The sequence below is a fragment of the Rhinoraja longicauda genome, chromosome 16 (genome assembly GCF_053455715.1).
Source record: "Rhinoraja longicauda isolate Sanriku21f chromosome 16, sRhiLon1.1, whole genome shotgun sequence".
Classification (NCBI taxonomy): domain Eukaryota; kingdom Metazoa; phylum Chordata; class Chondrichthyes; order Rajiformes; family Arhynchobatidae; genus Rhinoraja; species Rhinoraja longicauda.
Window position 1 is genome coordinate 47,684,324 of NC_135968.1, and position 20,638 is coordinate 47,704,961.

Genomic DNA, 20,638 nt, shown 5'->3' on the forward strand with positions numbered 1-20,638 from the left:
AAAAGTTGCTCCTCAGGTTCCTGTTAGGTCTTACCTCTCTCATCTTAAACATATGCCCCCTAGTTTTTGATTCCCCTACTCTGGGAAAAAGACGGCAAGCAATAAAGTAACCTGCCCCCACCCTGCCCCCACCCTGCCCCCACCCTGCCCCCAACCTGCCCCCACCCTGCCCCCACCCTGCCCCCAACCTGCCCCCACCCTGTCCCCACCCTGCCCCCAACCTCCCCACCCTGCCCCCACCCTGTCCCCAACCTGCCCCCACCCTGTCCCCACCCTGCCCCCACCCTCCCCACCCTGCCCCCAACCTGTCCCCACCCTGTCCCCACCCTGTCCCCACCCTGCCCCCAACCTGTCCCCACCCTGCCCCCAACCTGTCCCCACCCTGTCCCCACCCTGCCCCCACCCTGTCCCCAACCTGCCCCCACCCTGTCCCCACCCTGTCCCCACCCTGTCCCCAACCTGTCCCCACCCTGTCCCCACCCTGTCCCCACCCTGTCCCCACCCTGCCCCCACCCTGTCCCCAACCTGCCCCCACCCTGTCCCCACCCTGTCCCCAACCTCCCCACCCTGTCCCCACCCTGCCCCCACCCTGTCCCCACCCTGCCCCCACCCTGTCCCCACCCTGCCCCCACCCTGTCCCCACCCTGCACCCAACCTGTCCCCACCCTGCCCCCAACCTGCCCCCACCCTGTCCCCACCCTGCCCCCAACCTCCCCACCCTGCCCCCACCCTGCCCCCACCCTGTCCCCAACCTGTCCCCAACCTGCCCCCACCCTGTCCCCACCCTCCCCACCCTGCCCCCACCCTGCCCCCACCCTGTCCCCACCCTCCCCACCCTGCCCCCACCCTGCCCCCACCCTGTCCCCACCCTGCCCCCACCCTGCCCCCACCCTGCCCCCACCCTGCCCCCACCCTGCCCCCACCCTGTCCCCACCCTGCCCCCACCCTGTCCCCACCCTGCCCCCACCCTGTCCCCAACCTGCCCCCACCCTGTCCCCACCCTGTCCCCAACCTCCCCACCCTGCCCCCACCCTCCCCACCCTGCCCCCACCCTGTCCCCACCCTGCCCCCACCCTGTCCCCACCCTGTCCCCAACCTGCCCCCACCCTGTCCCCACCCTGTCCCCAACCTCCCCACCCTGCCCCCACCCTGTCCCCACCCTGTCCCCACCCTGCCCCCACCCTGTCCCCACCCTGCCCCCACCCTGTCCCCACCCTGCCCCCAACCTCCCCACCCTGCCCCCACCCTGTCCCCAACCTGCCCCCACCCTGCCCCCACCCTGTCCCCACCCTGCCCCCAACCTGCCCCCACCCTGTCCCCACCCTGTCCCCAACCTCCCCACCCTGCCCCCAACCTGCCCCCACCCTGTCCCCACCCTGTCCCCACCCTGTCCCCACCCTGCCCCCACCCTGTCCCCAACCTCCCCACCCTGCCCCCACCCTGCCCCCACCCTGTCCCCACCCTGTCCCCACCCTGTCCCCACCCTGTCCCCAACCTCCCCACCCTGCCCCCACCCTGTCCCCACCCTGTCCCCAACCTCCCCACCCTGCCCCCACCCTGTCCCCACCCTGTCCCCACCCTGTCCCCACCCTGTCCCCACCCTGTCCCCACCCTGTCCCCAACCTCCCCACCCTGCCCCCACCCTGCCCCCACCCTGTCCCCACCCTGCCCCCACCCTGTCCCCACCCTGTCCCCACCCTGTCCCCACCCTGTCCCCACCCTGTCCCCACCCTGCCCCCACCCTGTCCCCAACCTGTCCCCAACCTCCCCACCCTGCCCCCACCCTGTCCCCAACCTCCCCACCCTGTCCCCACCCTGTCCCCAACTTCCCCACCCTGTCCCCACCCTGTCCCCACCCTGTCCCCAACCTCCCCACCCTGCCCCCACCCTGCCCCCACCCTGTCCCCAACCTCCCCACCCTGTCCCCACCCTGTCCCCACCCTGTCCCCAACCTCCCCACCCTGCCCCCACCCTGTCCCCACCCTGCCCCCACCCTGTCCCCAACCTCCCCACCCTGTCCCCAACCTCCCCACCCTGCCCCCACCCTGCCCCCACCCTGCCCCCACCCTGTCCCCAACCTCCCCACCCTGCCCCCAACCTCCCCACCCTGTCCCCAACCTCCCCACCCTGTCCCCAACCTCCCCACCCTGTCCCCAACCTCCCCACCCTGTCCCCACCCTGCCCCCAACCTGTCCCCAACCTGTCCCCACCCTGCCCCCACCCTGTCCCCAACCTCCCCACCCTGTCCCCAACCTCCCCACCCTGCCCCCACCCTGCCCCCACCCTGCCCCCACCCTGCCCCCACCCTGTCCCCACCCTGCCCCCAACCTGTCCCCACCCTGCCCCCACCCTGTCCCCAACCTCCCCACCCTGTCCCCAACCTGTCCCCAACCTCCCCACCCTGCCCCCACCCTGTCCCCAACCTCCCCACCCTGTCCCCACCCTGTCCCCACCCTGCCCCCAACCTGTCCCCAACCTCCCCACCCTGTCCCCACCCTGCCCCCACCCTGTCCCCAACCTCCCCACCCTGTCCCCACCCTGTCCCCAACCTCCCCACCCTGTCCCCAACCTCCCCACCCTGCCCCCACCCTGCCCCCAACCTGTCCCCAACCTCCCCACCCTGCCCCCACCCTGTCCCCACCCTGCCCCCACCCTGTCCCCACCCTGCCCCCACCCTGTCCCCAACCTGTCCCCACCCTGCCCCCACCCTGCCCCCAACCTGTCCCCAACCTCCCCACCCTGCCCCCACCCTGTCCCCACCCTGCCCCCACCCTGCCCCCACCCTGTCCCCACCCTGCCCCCACCCTGTCCCCAACCTCCCCACCCTCCCCAACCTGTCCCCACCCTGCCCAACCTGTCCCCAACCTGTCCCCACCCTGTCCCCAACCTCCCCACCCTCCCCAACCTGTCCCCACCCTGCCCAACCTGTCCCCACCCTGTCCCCAACCTCCCCACCCTCCCCAACCTGTCCCCACCCTGCCCAACCTGTCCCCAACCTGTCCCCACCCTGTCCCCAACCTCCCCACCCTCCCCAACCTGTCCCCACCCTCCCCAACCTGTCCCCACCCTGCCCAACCTGTCCCCACTGCTCAGGTCCTCAAGTCCTAGCAACATCGTAGATCCTCTCTGCAGCATTTCCAGCTGAATGGCATCTTTCCTATGGCAGGGGGACCAAAAATGAAAATTCTCCAAGTGCGTCCTCTCCAACTTGTTCATGACTTTTGTTTCTTCTAGTCGTCTGTAGTTAAAAGGACCCAGGCAAGTATTTAAGTGTCATCTCGCATAGTCAGAAGGATATATATCAATTGTATTAAAATATTACGTTGTTGAATGATTTGAACAGTGTTAGATTGCAAGAATTTGTACCTGTTAAAATGTAATACCATCTTTGCAATGGTGTCATTTTCAAAGTGTTACATTCCATTGTTTCCCCATTAACTAAACTTTTCTGAACTTTTCCATCATGTTTGTAATGCACTCTAAAATACTACACTGAACTCCCTCGAAGAAAAGGTCATTTTGCTGTGGTTAGAAAATGTCCAAGATCATTTAATTACAAATGAATAATTAACTTGAAGACCATTGATGAAATCTTGCTATTAAAATGTAAATATTTTTGTAAAGAGAACCTATTGTAATTGTTTGCATACTGATGTTAATAGTATTTTATGTTTTGCAAAAAAACTGTTTAGAGAAGCAGTTCTATTTTTTAATATGGATTTGCTGCAGACACACATTCCTCTTGAACCATGTATGGTTCTAGTGAATGTTCTGTATATTTGCAGTCACACTGGGTTGAGAAATGAATACTGTGTCAGAAAATTGTATCAATTGAAGCACAATTCACCCAGTCTTGGAGTGGTTTGCTAATTAAAAGAAGCAATAAAATGTATTAGTAATGAAAATACTGTTGTCAAAGATTTACTGTCCATTGTGGATCTGGACTGTTCGTTGTCATTAAACCAATGAGTTGAAAATTGAAGTTTTAAAAACATTTGTAAGATGCACTTTTGACTATTTGATTGCAGAACACGTTATCCTGACTTTTTATTTATGATGAGGTGACTTTTTGCAATATTAAAAACAACTTTACACAAACTTTTTCACGAGGATAATATATCAAAGAGAATTCAGAGGGTGGATATATATTCTTGAGATTGAGTTATGGAAGTCACGATCTTTTAGTAGATTATGTAAAAGGTTTTTAAGCAGTGTGGTCAATCCATGTGAGTGATTTAGTGTAGACAGACACAAAAAGCTCGGCGGGTCAGGCAGCATCTCTGGAGAAAAGGAATAGGCGACGTTTTGGGTCAAGACCCTCCTTCAGACTTAGTTATTTTCCAGATAACTTAAGTTCGATCGAAGTTATCAGTGATCATAAGATTGTTAGTCTATTCCATTCCTTTTTACAATGGAATGCGCAGAATCTGAAATATCTTCACACATGTCCAAAGGTGAAAAGTTGCCACTTTTTTACTGAAAACAAGAATGCTTCGAGAAAGCAAAATGGACCTTGCCAATCTCATTGATAAAAGGTACGAAAATAAGTAAATAATGAACAAAACAATGAACAAAAAGTGGTTGATTTCTGGAAAACTAGTCTGTTGATTTCTCCATTATAGAAACATATAAAATTATAGGAACATATAAAATTATAAAAGGACTGGACAAGCTAGATGCAGGAAAAATGTTCCCAATGTTGGGGGAGTCCAGAACCAGGGGCCACAGTCTAAGAATAATGGGGAGGCCATTTAAAACTGGGGTGAGAAAAAACTTTTTCACCCAGAGAGTTGTGAATTTGTGGAATTCTGTGCCACAGAAGGCAGTGGAGGCCATTTCACTGGATGAATTTAAAAGAGAGTTAGATAGAGCTCGAGGGGCTAGTGGAATCAAGGGATATGGGGAGAAGGCAGTCACAGGTTACTGATTGTGGATGATCAGCCATGATCACAATGAATGGCAGTGCTGGCTCGAAGGGCCGAATGGCTTCCTCCTGCACCTATTTTCTATAACATATAACATATAACAACTATAGCATGGGAACAGGCCTGTCCGGCCCTACCAGTCCACGCCGACCATTCTCCCTGACCTAGTCTCATCTACCTGCACTCAGACCATAACCCTCCAATCCCCTCCTATCCATATACCTATCCAATTTACTCTTAAATAATAAAATCGAGCCAGCCTCCACCACTTCCACCGGAAGCCCATTCCATATGTTTCTATGAGATTGTAGAAGCTGGGATCCCAGCAAGGATTTGTAAGCGATGTACTGTACATGTATGTTCAGCACTTTTCACACTTAACAAGAGCATAAACCGTATTATTGTGGGTTTTGTCAAGGGATCAAACTCTCCATCTGATTAAGTCAGTGGAGCAGTTACATTAAACTGTGTCATTCTCTTTTACTCTGAGCTCCAGGGCAAACTAGAACCAGTCATAAAGGCAAGTCTTCAAGGACACCTTCAATGTATTACATTTAAACACCGCTTTTCACAACTTCTTAATGTCCCAGGGCACTTTACAGCCATTAAAAGACTGATGTAATATAATCCTTGTTCTAAAAGTACTTCGGCCAATCAGTTTTAGGCAGTTTCCCACAAACAGTTGTCTTGCAATAAAGATGATCTCTTTTTAGTGATGTTGATTGATGGATAAAGAAGTAGCAGGAATGTCTGAGATATCTGCCCTGCTCTCCAGTAGCAATACTACTGCTGTAGTTTTCTCCAAACTCAGACCCTAGCTTAGCACCTGCAAGGTTATCTCAGAGAGAGCAGTGCTCATGAATGTTGGCCAAGAGTATCAGCTTAGTTTTGTTTATTGTCACGTGTACCAAGGTTCAGTGAACAGCTTTTGTTGCGTGCTGTCCAGCCAGTGGAAAGACCATACATGGTTACAATTGAGCCATGTACACTGCATAACGTTTAGCTCAAGGTAAAGCCAGCAAAGTCCGGTCATTGTTAAAGTAGGAGTAGAGGTTTAAGAGTGTGGAGCGATTGTAATATGTGATTGGAGATCTGCTTCTGTGGCCAGCACGCAAATGATCACCTGGGTTGGGCGCCATCTTGGAAGCACCAAGTCCAGGTGCTTTAATTTTTGAAAAGGAAATTGAACCCCTAACGCTCAGACACAGAGATGGAACTATTGCCAATTAAGCCAAGACAGATAAGTCTCAGTTCCTGAACAAAGTAGAAAAACCCCCATCTATTCCACACCACCCCAGAGATTATTACTTTATGTAACAAGTACAATCCTGGTCCTCTGATTTAAACAACCAACACAGTAGCCAATTACAATACATCCTAATTCCCTTTTGAACTGAACTTGTGCTGAATTTCAAAAGTGAGGCACCACATTTATTTGCACGTCTATATCACTAGACAGTAGGTGCAGGAGGAGGCCATTCAGCCCTTCGAGCCGGCACTGCCATTCACTGTGATCATGGCTGATCATCCACAATCAGTACCCCTTTCCTGCCTTCTCCCCATATCCCTTGATTCTGCTATCTTTAAGAGCTCTATCTAACTCTCTCTTGGAAGCATCCAGGGAATTGGCCTCCACTGCCTTCTGAAGTAGAGAACTCCACAGATCATATTGAATGGCGGTGCAGGCTCAAAGAGCCGAATGGCCTACTCCTGCACCTATTTTCTATGTTTCTACAACTCTCTGAGTGAAAAGGTTTTTCCTCATCTCCATTCTAAATGGCCTACCCCTTATTCTTAAACTGTGGCCCCTGGTTCGGGACTCCCCCAACATCGGGAACATGTTTTCTGCCTCTAACGTGTCCAATCCCTTAATAATCTTATACGTTTCAATAAGATCCCCTCTCATCCTTCTAAATTCCAGTGAATACAAACCCAGTCGCTCCATTCTTTCAACATGTGATAGTCCCGCCATCCCGGGAATTAACCTCATGAACCTACGCTGCACTCCCTCAATAGCAAGGATATCCTTCCTCACAACCACAAAGACCACTACATCACATCTACACACTACAATTAAGACAAAAAACAACAACAAACACAAAAGACAAACGGACTGCCGGTGAGCCGCAGCTGCTTGCACAGTGTTCCCACATGCCACATGCTGCCTCAGTCACCTGAAGGCAACACTGAGCACCCATTCCAATTACAGCAGCAACACTATAGGGGTGGCATAGAACAGTGCAGCACCGGAACAGGCCCGACGCCCACAATCTCCATGCCCATCATGACGTCAAGTTAAACTAATCTCCTCTGCCTGCACGTATCCCATATTCATATCCTTATTCCATATCCTCTGGTCTATTCCCTTCATATCAATGTGCCTATCCAGAATACACTTTCATGTTCCGGAGCAGTTTCTCCCCAGCTGTTATCAGGCAACTGAATCAACCTACCACAACCAGAGAGCAGTGCTGAACTACTATCTACCTCATTGGTGACCCACGGACTATCTTTGATCGGAGTTTATTGGCTTTCCTTGCACTAAATGCTATTCCCTTATCATGTATTTCTGCTGATTCACAAGCTCCAGGTGCCATAAGCCTGGGCCTCTTGTTTTTACTAGACCCTTTTTGCACTATAACCTCACCCTTTTACAACTTCTTTTACATTTCAACAGCATAGAACTTGCAACCCAGCTAAGCAATGGGAAACAGTAAAGAAACACTGATAATGAAAACAGACCATCACTGAACCAGGGGCCACAGTCTTAGAATAAAGGGGAGGCCATTTAAAACTGAGGTGAGAAAAAACTTTTTCACCCAGAGAGTTGTGGATTTGTGGAATTCTCTGCCACAGAGGGCAGTGGAGGCCAAATCACTGGATGGATTTAAGAAAGACTTAGATAGAGCTCTAGGGGCTAGTGGAATCAAGGGATATGGGGAGATGGCAGGCACGGGTTATTGATTGGGGATGATCGGCCATGATCACAATGAATGGCGGTGCTGGCTCGAAGGGCTGAATGGCCTCCTGCACCTATTTCCTATGTTTCTATGAATGTCATAAGAACATCCATCAGCGTAGACATTGGGCATAAATACCCCATTAGACAGGCAAGGAGTCTGGATTCCACACATCATAGTCAATGTCACACATGGATTCTGCTGCAGGCGACCCAGATAAGGATTTGCATGTGGTTGTGTTGTGTGCAGATGTTTTCAAGATGGAAGTGGTCGACTGTGTTTGGGTGCGTGTGATAACAATCATGATACAGTCTCTGAGGGACAACTTCCTTTGTATCACTTGGAAGGACCATCTAATGAGTGGACACCAGTGAAAGGTCAGCCAACACACACGCACCCTTGGAGACTGTTCTCATAATGATACTGTGGGAAGCAACATGCATAGGCACAGCACCCACCCATCAGTGGAATGCTGAGGCTCTAGAAGGCGCTGGTCAGGCCGCATTTGGACTACTGTCAGCAACTTTAGGACCCATATCTGAGAATGGTTTACAAGAATGATCCCAGGAATGAGTGGGTTAACATATGATGAGCGTTTGACAGCACTGGGCCTGTACTCGCTGGAGTTTAGAAGGATGAGGGGGGACCTGATTGAAACTTACCGAATAGTGAAAGGCTTGGATAGAGTGGATGTGGAGAGGATACTTCCAATCTAGTGGGAGATTCTAGGACCAGAGGTCATAGCCACAGATTAAAGGATGTGCCTTTAGGAAGGAGATGAGCAGGAATTTCTTTAGTCAGAGGGTGGTGAATCTGTGGAATTCATTGCCACAGAAGGCTGTGGAGGCCAAGTCAGTGGATATTTTTAAGGCACAGATAGATAAATTCTGGATTAGTATGGGTGTCAGGGGTTATGGGGAGAAGGCAGGAGAATGGGGTTAAGAGGGAGAGACAGAGCAGCCATGACTGAATGTTTGAGTAGACTTGATGGGCCGAATGGCCTAATTCTGCTCCTATTACTTATGAAACTTGACTGGGGTGTGTTAATCAAATATGGCCCAGCTACTTCCTTGGTACTGTCTTCTCTTGGCCCGAATATTCTCTCTCAATCACCAATCCCTGAGGTCTGGCAGGCAAACCTGTCACCATACCAGATATATATATTCCTTCCTCTGGGCCACATGCAAACCTCATTACGACTGCACAGATTTCAATTAGAGAATGTAGCACAAGATTTATACCCATGGAGTCAGCACAGCTCAGTAACAGTATATTTGGCTCTGAGTTAGAAGCTATGACTTCAAGTACTCCAGCAAGATTCAAACACATTAGTTAATTTCAGTCTGTGTTACATTATCATTTAGAAGATACAACAAATGAGGACCTCACCATCCTGGTGCCTGATCAATGTGCCTCTCTCAATCAACACCATTTAAAACTAATTAAATAGAGTTAATTTGACATGCTGTCTTACTGCTATATTTGACTCCCAATATGATACATTTACTGAAGAAAAGGAATAGGTGACGTTTCGGGTCGTGACCCTTCTTCAGTCTGAACAAGAGCGTTGACCTGAAACGTCACCTATCCATGTTCTCCACAGATGCTGCCTGACCCGCTGAGTTACTCCAGCACTCTGTGAAACGTCACCTATCCATGTTCACCACAGACGCTGCCTGGCCCGCTGAGTTACTCCAGCATTTTGTGTCTATCTTCGGTTTGAACCACCATCTGCAGTTCCTTCCTACACATGACACATTAACTCTCTAGTTCACAACCATTAATTCACTCTACAACTTCCATTCAGCAATATGAGCTCTGAAATAGCTCCCCAGTGAATGCTTGTTCCAGAGAAAAACGGTTTTATTGGCTGCAAAACCATCACCAGCGTTTTCCACCAAAAAGCAAGAGAGCTGCAAAACAAACCTGATTGAAAACACTGTTAAAATAAACAATACTTTCACTTTGAACATTAGATAGTTTCTGGAGACATCCTGCTTGAATTGAATGAATCAGTCTACACTTTTCAATCGCCCTTTAAAACTTAAGCCTCACCTGCTTTATTATTTCTGACTGATGGATTCCAGACTCAAGGCCATATTTTCAAATGGAGAAAATAAATGAAAATTAAGAAGCCATTGCAAAACAAAGTTTGATATGTCCAATTTTCCAACCTCTGACACAAGGTATCAGTTGGTGCAATTTCATTTTAACATTAGATTTAATCATTTAGAAATTTAGTTTAGAGATACAGCATGGAAACAGGCCCTTCGGCCCACCGAGTCCATGCTGACCAGCGATCCCCACACATTGACATTACCCCACACACACTATTGACAATTTTTAAACATTTATACCCAGCCAATTTACCTACAAACCTGTACGTCTTTGGAGTGTGGGAGGAAACTGAAGATCTCGGAGAAAACCCACGCAGGTCACGGGGAGAACGTACAAACTCCGTACAGACAGCACCCGTGTTCAGGATCAAACCCGGATCTGTGGCGCTGTGAGGTAGTAGGTCTACCGCTACGCCACCGTGCCGCCCTTAATGATCATTAGAGTTTTAAGGAATCTTTCCAGCTAATATTCACAATTTCATAGGAGTAGAATTAAGGCATTTGGCTGATCGAGTCCACACCACCATTCAATCATGGCTGATCTCTGCCTCCTAATCCCATTTTCCTGCCTTCTCCCCATAACCCTTGACAACCATTCTAATCAAGAATTTGTCTATCTCAGTCTTAAAAACATCCACTGACTTGGCCTCCACAGCCCTCTGTGGCAATGAGTTCCACAGATTAACTACCCTCTGACTAAAGAAGTTCCTCCTCACCTCCATTCTAAAAGAGCGCCCTTTAATTCTGAGGCTGTGACTGGTCCTAGACTCCCCCACCAGTGGAAACATCCTCTCCACATCCACTCCATCCAGGCCTTTCATTATTCTGTAATTTTCAAGGAGGTCCCCCCTCAACCTTCTAAACTCCAACGAGTACAGGCCCAGTGCTGTCAAACGCTCATCAAATGCTAACCCACCCATTCCTGGATTATTGATGGAATTGCCTGAGGATCTTATTAATAATCATGTTCAAATAAGTATTTGAACTTACTTCTAAGTAGCAAAAGTTAACATCCTAATTATAACCTGCAGAAAACCTGATAATAGTCAAGTCATTCTGGGAACAAGGCATGTTCTCAATGTTGAAAATAGTTTGTGCAAAATGAGAAGCTCACTACAAATATGTATCTTGGACCTGAGTAAATGAACCATGAAATCATGTCTGCACATGAAATACAAAACCTAGACATCCTTTAGATGGTTTATTGGCAGGAATATTAATAGAATTTGGGTTTATTATGCATTCAGCTTAGATATTTAAAAAAGTGAAAGAGGGCAAATAGTTTAAGAAACCAAGGTAACATGTTTTCTGAATGATGATAAAATGATTCCATCATTAACTTGGCATGAATCCAGCATCTTCATGCTAAGGGAGAATGAGGCAACCGTGGCTGACAACGAAAGTCAAAGCAGCATAAAAGCAAAAGAAATGGCATGTAACAGAGCAAAGGGAAGGTAGAGGATAGGGAAGCTTTTTAAAACCAACAGAAAGCAACTAAAAAAGCACTAGGAAGAGAAACGATGAAGGTAGGCTAGTCAATAATATAAAAGAGGATACTAAAAGTTTTTTTTGATATATGAAGAGTTAAGAGAGTGGAGATTGGACCAATGGAAAATGTCGCTGGAGAAGTAGTAATGGCAGACAAACTGAGTACAATTTTGCATCAGTCTTCAGTGAAAGAATATGGCAGATTCAAGAAGGTCAGAGGGCAGGGGTAAGTGCAGTCGCAACTACTGAGGAGAAGGTGCTTGGGAAGCTGAAAGGTCTGAAGGTGAAAGTCACCTGGACCAGATGGACTGCACCCAGGGTACAAAAAGAGGTGGCTGTAGAGATTGTGGAAGCATTAGTAGTATGTGGGTAGCAGTAACAGGATCATTCCGAGTCAGCATGGATTTATGAAGGGGAAATCGTGCTTGACTAATCTTCTGGAATTTTTTGAGGATGTAACTAGGAAAATGGACAAGGGAGAGCCAGTGGATGTAGTGTACCTGGACTTTCAGAAAGCCTTTGATAAAGTCCCACACAGGAGATTAGTGGGCAAGATTAGAGCACATGGTATTGGGGTAGGGTGCTGACATGGATAGAAAATTGGTTGGCAGACAGGAAACAAAGAGTAGGGCTTAACGGGTCCCTTTCAGAATGGCAGGCAGTGACTAGTGGGGTACCGCAAGGATCGGTGCTGGGACTGCAGCTATTTACAATATACATTAATGACTTAGATGAAGGGATTAAAAGTAACATTAGCAAATTTGTGGATGACACAAAGCTGGGTGGCAGTGTGAACTGTGAGGAGGATGCTATGAGGATGCAGGGTGACTTGGACAGGTTGTGTGAGTGGGCAGATGCATGGCAGATGCAGTTTAATGTGGATAAATGTGACGTTATCCACTTTGGTGGTAAGAACAGGAAGGCAGATTATTATCTGAATGGTGTCGTTATGAAATGGGGAAGTACAAAGAGATCTTGGTGTTCTTGTTTATCATTCACTTAAAGTTAGCATGCAGGTACACCAGGCAGTGAAGAAAGCTAATGGCATGTTGGCCTTTATGACAAGAGGAGTTGAGTATAGGAGCAAAGAGGTCCTTCTGCAGTTGTACAGAGCCCTAGTGAGACCGCACCTGGAATACTGTGTGCAGTTTTGGTCTCCAAATTTGAGAAAGGACATTCTTGCTATTGAGGGCGTGCAGCGTAGGTTTACTAGGTTAATTCCCGGAATGGCGGGACTGTCGTATGTTGAAAGACTGGAGCGACTAGGCTTGTATACACTGGAATTTAGAAGGATGAGAGGGAATGTTATTGAAACACATAAGATTATTAAGGGATTTGACATATTAGAGGCAGGAAACATGTTTCCAATGTTGGGGGAGTTCAGAACTAGGGGCCACAGTTTAAGAATAAGGAGTAGGCCATTTAGAACGGAGATGAGGAAAAACTATTTCAGTCAGAGAGTTGTAAATCTGTGGAATTCTCTGCCTCAGAAGGCAGTGGAGGCCAATTCTCTGAAAGCGTTCAAGAGAGAGCGAGATAGAGCTCTTAATGATAGTGGAGTCGGGGGTATGGGGAGAAGGCAGGAACGGGGTACTGATTGTGAATGATCAGCCATGATCACATTGAATGGCAGTGCTGGCTCGAAGGGCCGAATGGCCTCCTCCTGCACCTATTGTCTAAAACAATTAGTAGATGTGTAGATTTTTCAAGAATCTCTAGAATCAGGAATGGGTCTGTCACAAATGTAACTGCACAATTGGTGCAAGGAAAATGAAAGGAATTTTTCAGCCGGTTAGTCTGAATTCAATGGTGGGTAAAATGTTACAGTCTGTTATTCAGGATGAGGTTTCGGGATACTTGGAAGCACATGATAAAATAGGGTTGGTTTTGCGAAGGGGAGATGTTGCCTGATGAATCTGTTGGAATTCTTTGAGAAAGTAAATAGTAGGGAAGACAAAGGAGAGACAGTGGATGTTGTTTACTTGGATTTTCAGAAGGCCTTTGATAAAGTGCCACAGGTGAGGCTGCTGAACAAGTTAGGAGCCCATGGTATTACAGGCAAGGTACTACATGGATAGAAAATTGGCAGAAGGCAAAGAGTGGGAATAAAGGATGGCTGGGTGGCTGCCAATGACTAGTGGTGTTCTGCAGGGGTCAGTGTTGGATCTGCTACTTGGTACATTATATGTTAATGATATGGATGATGGATTGATGGCGTTGTTGCCAAATTTGTGGATGAAATGAAGGTAGGCGAGGGGCAGGTAGTGTTGAGGAAGTATTTGACAAGGTTCCACATAGTAGGCTGCTCTGGAAATGTAAATCTCATGGGATCCAAGAAGAGCTAGCTGACTGGATAGAGAATTGGCTTCATGGAAGAAAGCAGAGGGTGATGGTCAAGTCAAGTCAAGTCAATTTATTTGTATAGCACATTTAAAAACAACCCACGTTGACCAAAGTGCTGTACATCTGACTAGGAAAAAAAGAAACATACAGTGGCAGGCAGCCAAACACAACGGCGCGGCCATCTTGAACAAAATGTTAATTCAATCACCCACAGTCCAACAATAAAAGCACTAAACAGGCACCCAAATTACCCAACCCCAAAAACACCCCAAAACACAGTCCAACAATAGAAGCATTAAATAGGCATTCAAATCACACACCCCAAAACCCCCAAAAACACAGTCCAACAATAAAAGCATCAAACAGGCACTCAAATCACCCAACCCCAAAAACACACAAAAAAGAAACATCCATCAAAGAAACATCCATCACAGTGAGTCTCCTCCAGTCCTCTCTCTCCTCACTGTGATGGAAGGCCACAATGTCTTTCCCTTCTCCCGCTGTCCTCGCCCGCAGTCAGGTTGTTGTGGTTGCAGGCCGCGCCGGACGGTCCACAGCGGGCCAAGCCCAAGGCGCGTCGCGTCGCAGCCGCTCCCGCAGCCTCCGAAGACGGCCGGCTCCGCTGATGATAAGTCCGATCCGGGGCGGGCGAACACGCTGCTGCCGCTGTTGTTGCACGTCGGGGCGGTCGTGGCTCCCGACATTGAAGCCCCCGCCCAGCAGAGAAATATCCCGCGGCCATCCTAGGCCGCGCCGGACGGTGAAATGTCCGCGCCCCAAGCCCCGCGATCCGGGGCGGGCGAACACGCTGCCGCTGCCGGAGCTCCCGATGTCGGCATCCACGCGGCCCGAACCTAAGGCGAGTCGCAGCCGCACCCGCAGCCTCCGAAGACGGCCGGCTCCGGTGGTGGTAAGTCCGATCCACGGACTTGGATGGTAAGTCCGATGGAGGCCGACAGCTCCAGGAGTTGGGCCGATGGTAGGCCGCAGCAGGAACGGAGACACGGCCCAGAAAACAAAGGTCGGGTCTCCGTTCTGAAGGGACACATATTTACAGTGTTAGTTTCCCCCTCCCCCCCACATACACACATAGTACACAAACACAAAAACACCACATCACAACTACAATTAAGACCAAAAAAAAACAACAAAAACACAAAGACAAATGGACCGCAGGTGAGCGGCAGCTGCTAGGGCAGTGCCGCCATTTTGTCCTGGTGGAAGGATATTTTTCAGACTAGTGGTGTGCCTCAGGGTTTGGTGCTGGGCCCGTTACTGGTCTTGTCAAGTTACTGTTTGTCATTTATATCAATGATTTGGATGAGAACGTACAAGGCATGATTAGTAAGTTTGCAGATGACACTAAAGTGGGTGGTATTGTAGACAGTTAATCATAAATTGGAACAGGATCTTAATGGGTTGTGCAAGTGGGCTGAGTGAGGATCCTTGGAGCGCAGCAGGGTGATCTTATGGAAGTGGACAAGATCAAGAGAGGAACAGATACGGTAAATGCACAGGATCGTTTACCCAGGGTAGGTGGAATGGAGAACTGTATGGAATGAGCTGCTGGAGGAGGTAGTTGAGACAAGGACTATCACAACATTTAAGAAACATTTAGACAGATACATGGATAGGAAAGGTTTAGAGGGATATGAACTAAATGTAGGCAGGTGGGATTAGTGTAGATGGGTCGGCGTGGTGTGGGCACGTTGGGCCAAAGGGCCTGTTTCCACGCTGTATGGCTCTATAACTCCAAGCATAGAGTCTGGCAGAAGGATTTGGACAGGTTGGGAGAGTGGGCAAAGAAGTTGCAGATGGAATATAGTGTAGCAAAGTGTGCAGCCATGCGTTTTGGTAGTAGCTAGGAATAGACAATAGACAATAGACAATAGGTGCAGGAGGAGGCCATTCGGCCCTTCGAGCCAGCCAGGCCATTCACTGGGATCATGGCTGATCATCCACAATCAGTACCCTGTTCCTGCCCTCTCCCCATATCCCTTGACTCTGCTATCATTAAGAGCTCTATCTAACTCTCTCTTGAAAGCATCCAGAGAATTGGCCTCCACTGCCTTCTGAGGCAGAGAATTCCACAGATTCATGGACATTCCCCCCCCTACATCAAAAATCTTCTAACCCACCTCTCTAACTCCAGGTCCCTCAGGTCGGCCGACTTGGGGCTACTCACTATCCCGCGGTCTAGGCTTAAGCTCAGGGGTGACCGCGCTTTTGCGGTTGCAGCTCCTAGACTGTGGAACAGCATCCCTCTCCCCATCAGAACTGCCCCCTCCATCGACTCCTTTAAGTCCAGGCTCAAAACCTATTTCTACTCCCTAGCGTTTGAGGCTCATTGAGGAGGCGCTGTGAACTGTTTATGTATGTGCTGTTATGTTTGCGTGTAACTGTATGTTTCTTTTTTTTCTTTTTTCCTTAGTACCTAATCAGATGTTCAGCACTTTGGTCAACGTGGGTTGTTTTAAAATGTGCTATACAAATAAAATTGACTTGACTTGACTTGACTTGACTTGACATCTCTCTGGGTGAAAAAGATTTTCCTCATCTCCGTTCTAAATGGCCTACCCCTTATTCTTAAACTGTGCCCCTGGTTCTGGACTCCCCCAACATTGGGAACATGTTTCCTGCCTCTTGCGTGTCCAATCCCTTAATAATCTTATATGTTTCAATAAGATCACCTGTCATCCTTCTAAATTGCAGTGTAGACAAGCAAATGAAGGCATAGCCTATTTAGTAAACGGGGAGAAGATTCAGAAATCAGCAGTGAGAAGGGACTTGGGTGTACTGGTGCAAAAGGACAATTTGCAGATTGAGTTGGTAGTAAGGAAGACAAATGCAATGCTTTCATTTCGAGAGGACTAGAATATAAAAGCAAGGATGTAATGCTGATGCTTTGTAAGTTGCTGGTCAGGCCAAATTTGGAATATTGTGAACGATTTTGGCCCCCATATTTGAGGAGGGGTGTGCTAGGGTAGGAGGAGGTTCAGAAGAGACTTACAAGAATGATTCCGGAGAGGATTGGGTTCATGTATGTGGGCCATTTGAAGGCTCTGGGCCGGAACTTGCTGGAGTTTAGAAGGATGAAGGGGGATCTCTTTGAAACTTACCAAAGAGTGAAAGGCCTGCTTAGAGTGGATGTGGGAAGGAAGGTTTCACTTCAGTTTAGTTTAGTTGAGTTTAGAGATTCAGCGCAGAATCAGGCCCTTCGGCCCACCGAGTCCGCACCGACTAGCGATCCTCGCATATCCTACACTAATGACAATATTTTAAAACATTTTTATACCAAGCCAAATAACGCAGGTCACGGAGAGAACGTACAAACTCCATACAGACAGCAGGATGGAACACGAGTCTCTGGCGCTGTAGGTGCCATAAGGCAGCAACTGTACTGCTGCGTCACCAGTAATGGGAGAGTCTAGTACCAGAGAGCACAGCCCCAGAATAAAAGCATGTACCTTCAGAACTGATAAGGGGAGGACCTTCTTTAGCCAGAGGGTGGTGAATCTGTGTAATTAATGGCTGCAGATGGCAGTGGAGGCTGCCATTCGGTACTTTTAAAGTAGAAATTGATAGGTTGTTGATTAGTAATGGGTCAAAGGTTACAGGGAGAAGGCGGGAGAGTGCTGTTGAGAGGAAACATTTCAGCCGTGATTGAATGGCGGAACAGTCTCCATGGGCCGAATGGCCTAATTCCACTGCGATGTCTTATGAATTTATCAAAATCCCATTATGTTCTTCACTTTCAAATTAACCTTTTTTTTCAGTTTTTGAATATACTGACGGAACACAAAGGAGAAGAAAAACGTGCAGTGCATGTCAAGAAAAACAAAGACTGGGATTTAGAAACATAGAAACATAGAAAATAGGTGCAGAAGGAGGTCATTCGGCCCTTCGAGCCAGCACTGCCATTCATTGTAATCATGGCTGATCATCCACAATCAGTAACCCGTGCCTGCCTTCTCCCCATATCCCTTGATTCCACTAGCCCCTAGAGCTCTATCTAACTCTCCTTTAAATTCATCCAGTGAATTGGCTTCCACTGCCTTCAGTGGCACAGAATTCCACAAAGTCACAACTCTCAGGGTGAAAAAGTTTCTTCTCACCTCAGTTTTAAATGGCCTCCCCTTTATTCTTAGACTTTATTCTTAAACTGTGTTATTTGATTTGATTTAGTGGAAAACTAATCGATCGACACATCTCCTTTAAACGTTTCCCCTCTCATCTCAAAGCTATGCCCTCTAGTATCTGATATTTCCATACTGAGGAAGGGGCTCTGACTGTTGACTCTAGCTCTGCCTCTCATAATTAGATATACTTATATCAGGTCACCCCTGAAACTCCATCCAGCATTCCTGAGAAAGCAATTAAAGTTTGAACTACCTCTCCTTATAGCTAATACCCCTATTGCAGTTCTCATGCTCGTATACCTCCTCACTGGCAGCCTGTACATACTATCTGGTATAGCGCCACCAGAGATTGGTCGCAGTGCAGCAAGCAGTAGAGGATGGCATTACCAGACCACAGATGGACCACATCCCCTATTCGGCCATGAACCCGCAGAGAGTCGGCTAAAGTCCAGGAAAAGCTTCCTCAACGAAGTTGAACCAAATGCTGAAGCTGACGGTGCTAGAGTTGCATTATGGGAAGAGAGACACGCCAATCTCCCATCAGCAACATCCATGTCCATAAGTGCCAATGAAGAACTTCCTCCTGGGGTGAATCAAGCTGGGCTGAATGGAAATGCCTCAACAAACTGAGAGCTGGTACTGGTCGCTGTAAAGCCACTCTCAAGAAGTGGGGTTATATAGACACTGAAGGCACTGCATGTGTGGCACTGAACCACAAACTATGGAGCAGCTATTGAGACATCCTATATTGGAGCACGGACGCAAAGCTGATGACCTCACAGAGAACAATGATATTGCTCAGAGTTGTGTTCAGTTTTGGCTGAAACACAATATCTAGCATGTGTGGACACAATAAGAAGAAGATGTCCTCTGCACCCTTTCCAAAACCTCAACATCCTTCTTATAATAGGGTCGAATATGAGAGGCAGAGCTAGAGTAAACTGTACTGCGCATACTATGGCCTACCCAGAGTGTTATAAAGCTGCAGGAAAGAACTGCAGATGCTGGTTTAAATTGAAGGTAGACACAAAATGCTGGAGAAACTTAGTGTGGCACGGTGGCGCAACGGTAGAGTTGCTGCCTTACAGCGAATGCAGCGCCGGAGACCCGGGTTCCATCCCGACTATGGGTGCTGTCTGTACGGAGTTTGTATGTTCTCCCCGTGACCTGCGTGGGTTTTCTCCGAGATCTTCAGTTTCTTCCCACACGCCAAAGACGTACAGGTATGTAGGTTAATTGGCTTGGTAAATGTAAAAATTGTCCCTAGTGGGTATATTAATCGCTGGTCGGTGCAGACCCGGTGGGACAAAAGAGTCTGTTTCCACGCTGTATCTCTAAACCAAACAAACCTAAACTCAGCGGGACAGGCAGCATCTTGGAGACAAGGAATGGGTGACGTTTCAGGTCGAGACCCTTCAGACTGATAGAGCTGCTCCACGACCCTTACACACACACTGCCCTGACAAATGAAGGCAAGCATACTCTAGGCAAGTGTTCCACAAGCAAGGTATAAGGAATCAGACAAAGCCTTTGAGGAATATAAAGATAGGAAAGAACTCAAGCGGGTGATTCGAAGGGCCAAAAGAAGCCGCAAAATAACTTTGGTGAGTTGGATTCAAGTAAATCCCCAATTTTCATTCCTATATTACAATCAAGTTAGACAGAGCTCGAGCGGCTAGCGGAATCAAGGGATATGGGAAGGCAGGCATGGGTTAATGATTGTGGATGATCAGCCATGATCACAATGAATGGTGGTGCTGGATCGAAGGGCCAAATGGCCTCCTCCTGCACCTATTGTCTATGTTACTTTGATTCTATGTTTCTAAGAGGATGATCAGGGAGATGGTAGGGGCACATGAATAAAGGAGGGGATTTATACAAGGAGGCGGGGGATACAGGTGAGGTACTAAACAAAGGCTTTTCACCAGGTAGAAGGAAGTGGAAGACAGTGAGATCAGTGTGGAGAATACTAATGTGAAAGGGCAGCTCAAGCTTATAAAGAAGGAGAAGTTGGGGCTCCTGGAGAGCATCAAAACTCAAGAGCAGGCAGGCTGAGGAATGGCTGATGGAATTTAATACAGAGAAATGTGAGGTGTTTTGGGAGCACTAACATGGGCAGAACCTATACAGAGTTGTAGAGCAGAGGAATCCAGGAGTACATAGATCATTGAAAGTGCCACCACAGGTAGGTAGGGTCGTCAAAAAGGCTTTTGGCATGTTAGAAACATAGACATAAAAAATAAACAATAGGTGCAGGAGTGGGCCATTCTGCCCTTTGAGCCAGCACCGCCATTCAATGTGATCATGGCTGATCATCCTAAATCATGACTCCGTTCCTGCAGAAGGCAGTGGAGGCCAGTTCGTTGGATGCTTTCAAGAGAGAGCTGGATAGAGCTCTTGAGGATAGCGGAGTGAGGGGGTATGGGGAGAAGGCAGGAACGGGGTACTGATTGAGTGATCAGCCATGATCGCATTGAATGGCGGTGCTGGCTCGAAGGGCTGAATGGCCTACTCCTGCACCTATTGTCTATTGTCTATTGTCTATCTCCCATGTTTCCATTATCCCTAAAAGCTAAATCTAACTCCCTCTTGAAAACTTCCAGTGAATTGGCCTCCACTGCCTTCTGTGGCAGAGAATTCCACAGATTCACAACTCTCTGGGTGAA